General features: G+C 43.0%; 1 pseudogene; it reads right to left on the reverse strand.

Annotated features, from left to right (window-relative positions):
• Nucleotides 1–553: 553 nt before the first annotated feature.
• Nucleotides 554–653, reverse strand: LOC118654834 (annotated as a pseudogene).
• Between the last annotated feature and the right edge of the window lie 3,548 nt (nucleotides 654–4,201).

The following is a 4,201-nucleotide window of genomic DNA, read 5'->3' on the forward strand; positions in this document are numbered from 1 at the left end:
AAACCCGGCATTATTTGACCCATCGCAGTCAGTGGGAACTTAATCTACACTGGGAGTCTGGCGGGGAGGGCACATAAGGCTTCCTTAGCAGAGTTCTTGACTCCGTCAAGGATTGGGGGGGTGGGGCGGTGGGGAAGTCCAGACAGAAGAAATAGCTGCAAAGGCCTTGGGGCTTTTTGCAAACGGTAAAAGGCCTTGTGACAGGAACAAAGGAATGAGGGGGTGACAGACAGAAACATCCATGATGAGAGAGAATCACTGGTCGGCTGCCTCCTGCACGTTCCCTACTGGGGATGGAGCCTGCAACCCGGGCCTGTGCCCTGACCAGGAATTGACCGTGACCTCCTGGTTCATAGGCCGATGCTCAACCACTGAGCCACACCAGCCAGGCATTCCAGTGTATTCTTGATGTCAGATAAGGTATTCTTCATTTCTGACTGGCTCTTATTCAGAGTTTCTTTCGTTTTCACGTTGATGTAGTTCTCATGAAGTTCACTGTAGTTAGTAAGTTGTTTGAGCATCCCTATAACCATTATTTTGAACTCTGTGTCTGAAAAATATGGAACGCTTCACAAACTTACATGTCATCCTTGCACATGTTAATCTTCTCTGTATCACTCCCATGTTAGTATATGTGATGCTGAAGAGAGCACCCGTGTACAGTTTTGATAACAATAGTTTGACTGTTTCTACCTGATACCATCATTCTTAAAAAATGTGGAACATTCAGTCAGTTACCTGCATCTTTCCCCGGAGCTAGAGATTTCATATTATAGAACAAACATATGGGAGCATGCCCGGCTGGCATGGCTCAGTGACTGAGCGTCGACCCATGAACTAGGAGGTCACGGTTCAATTCCTGACCACAGCACACTCCTGGGTTACGGGCTCCATCCCCAGGAGGCAACCGCTCAATGATTCTCTCTCATCACGGATGCTTCTATCGCTCCCTCTCCCTTCCTCTCTGGAATCAATAATAAAAATATTTTAAAAAAAACATATGGGAACACAGCCTCTGATGATTAGACTAAACCTCTGTATGCTTCCAGAAACCCTCATCCTACCAAGCCTGTCCTCACAGGATGGAATATTTTACTCAACTGACAAGCCATTTGAGTCTTGCCCAGGGGTCTTCAAACTTTTTAATCAGGGGGCCAGTTCACTGTCTCTCAGACCGTTAGAGGGCCGGACTATAGTTTAAAAAAAACTATGAACAAATTCCTATGCACACTGCACATATCTTATTTTGAAGTAAAAAACCAAAACGGGAACAAATGCAATATTTGTATTTGCATGTGGCCCGTGGGCCGTAGTTTGAGGACCCCTGGTCTTGCCATTGAAGAAGTGGTAAACCCATGCCCCCCCCTCCCAAACTACTAAAGTTTCTTCTTGGCTCTGTGCTTTAATTGCTTTGAGTAGCTGATTTCAATCCTGCTGCGATGGGGAAATGATTCAATTCTTCGAAGTCCCAATCCAGTGAGGTACCAGATGAAGTCAGTGCTTGGAAGACATCAATCTCCTTCTACGCCTTCAGCCCCTCGCCTGGAAGCCTTTTTGTGATACTCTCCCTGGCCCAGTCCCTGTTCTATGCTTCCCCAGCAACCTGCACGCACATCTCTCCTAGCTTATCCTACGTTGTGGTCAAGCACATACGGGTATGTTCTTCCCACCGGGCTGTGGGTAGACTCGGAGATATGCCGCCCAATCCCCTTCAAGGAAGGGCCTGCTGCCCCAGCTGTGGGAAGTGTGGTCAGCCCCTTCAGGGCCTGCTTCCGCCGCAGACAGCCCCTGGCCCTGGGTTACCTCTCTCCCTCAGTAACGTGCAATCAACTGATTGAATGGGCATTGAGTCCCGCCAGCTCAGCCCCATTTAGGATCACTGGGATGGACAATTCTTGCTCCGGAGCTCCTTGCCGGGTTGGGGGAGACACTGGACTTGCATTGCAGTTCCTCTCTCTGCCCAATTCTGCTCCCCGCCGCCAGCAATTCCCTTCAAGATGTTGATCCCTGAAACCCTCATGTACCCCAAACTCCACCTCACTGTGTGCTTCGGGAGAATCCTGTCTATGACACCGTCTCTGCCTTCGTATTCGTGAATACGCAATCCATTCTGGGTGAACGCAGCAGTTTACTCTGGATTTTGAAAATACAGTTTCATTCTTGGTTTTCTTTCTCCCTTTTGGAGAGAACCATATGATGAAAATCATAGTGAAGCCTTTTAACATTGTTAAACGTACCACCAATAAAAAAGTAATAAAGTGTTGCTGACATATCTTTAAAGAGATTGTTCAGCCAAGATAATCTTTATATGTTATCTGTATACATTTTTAACATGAAAGCATCAGTGTTTTCATACTGTATCAGACTTGGCCCGTCTCTTTAGAGACTGTAAAAGCGCTACCTTTGCTGAAGCCGTGGGAAAATGTTTATTTGTTGGTAGAAATAAAGGCGATCCCTGAAGTGCTGTTTAATATGGAGAATGCTGTGTGGATTTTTCGTTATAGGTTTTCCTGAAAATAGATTTTTTGTTTGTTTTTGAACAAGATGCTTTAGAAGAGAAATTAGGTTGGGGGTGGGAGACTGAAGGAAGCAATGAAGAGAAGAAATAAACAAATTGCTAGCAATGTCAAGAGGCTGCAGGTGACGTCACAGCTGTTAAATCAGTTCCTACTGCCATCAGGATCGGAAATAAAATTGGAAGAAACACAAGAAGAAAATCAAACAAGTGCCCAACAACATGCCCCGACTACTATTCTCCTGAATACTCCTCCTCCTGCCAATCCACAAAAAGTTACCATCTAATAATCTAACACCCTGCCAAGTACTGCGGCTTTGATTTCCAATGAACAGGCACTCAACTCATTGAAATGCGATGAATTTTGCAGCTCAAAAGATGCCAGAACTGAGGGACAGGGGTATTCGAGTGCAGAGGATGAGGAGGGGCAAATTGGGGTGAGACAGTTTGTAAGAACACAAGAGGACCTTTTCTAGAAGTTGTCTATTTAAAAAAAGTAAGTTTTGCCCTGGCTGGTTTGGCTCAGTGGGTGAAGCATCGGCCTGTGGACTGAAGAGTCCCAGGTTCGATTCCCATCAAGGGCACATGCCTGGGTTGCGGGCTCAGTCCAATGTGCAGGAGGCAGCCAATCAATGATTCCCTCTCATCATTGATGTTTCTTTCTTTTTTTTCTTTTCTTTTTGTGAGGGCATGTGCTGGGGGGTGGGAGCGGCCAGGGAGAGGTCAATGGGGGGAAAAGGAGACATATGTAATACCTGAAATAATAAAGAATTTAAATTTTAAAAAAAGCAAGGATCCACAAGCAAAACTACTTTACCCACAAAGGTTATCATCTAAAATGGAAGGAGAAATAAAGAGCTTCCAAGACAAGTGCCCATCAATAGCTGAATGGATAAAAAAGCAAGCCGTGGCACATATATATTATGGAATATTACTCCACCATAAAAAACAATGAAATTTTACTATTTGCAGCAGCATGGATGAACTTAGAGGTAATTATGCGAAGTGAAATAAGTCAGTCAGAGAAAGGCAAATACCATATAATTTTAGCTATATGTGGAGCCTAAAGAATGATGAAAATGAACAAACAAAACAGAAAATGTCTCATAGATATGGAGAAACTGGTGGTTGCCAGAGAAGAGAGGGGTTGGAGGACTAGGTGAAAAAGTGAATGGATTGAGAAGTACAGATTGATAATTACAAAATAGTCATGAGGATATGAAGTACAGCATTGGAAATATAGTCAATAATGCCGGTTTAAGTACATATAATGTCAGTTGGGTATTGGAAAATATATGAGTGTCTAACCAGTCTACACCTGAAACTAATAGAAAATAATATTGACTGTTTTTTCAAGCTGTAATTGAAAAAAAATTTTTTTTAACTAAAGAAAAAAATATGTTGAGGGGGAAATGTTGGGTTCAAATCTTTAATATAAGGTGATTTTTGCTAAAATTGAAAGAGAATATCCCAATAGAAAATAGGTACAGCTTCAGGTAATTGACATACACATATGAATAAATGAAAATCTATGGTCATTTAACATTTTAAAAGATATCCAGAAATTCAAATAAAAACAATATTTTCTTTTACCTTTTGCTAGAGTAAAGATGAAGATGATTCATAGCATTTGCTGTTGGCGAGTGTAGAAATTGGTGCAATCTTTCTAGAAGGCAATATAGTAGC

The sequence above is a fragment of the Myotis myotis genome, unplaced genomic scaffold, assembly GCF_014108235.1.
Source record: "Myotis myotis isolate mMyoMyo1 unplaced genomic scaffold, mMyoMyo1.p scaffold_m19_p_4, whole genome shotgun sequence".
Classification (NCBI taxonomy): Eukaryota; Metazoa; Chordata; class Mammalia; order Chiroptera; family Vespertilionidae; genus Myotis; species Myotis myotis.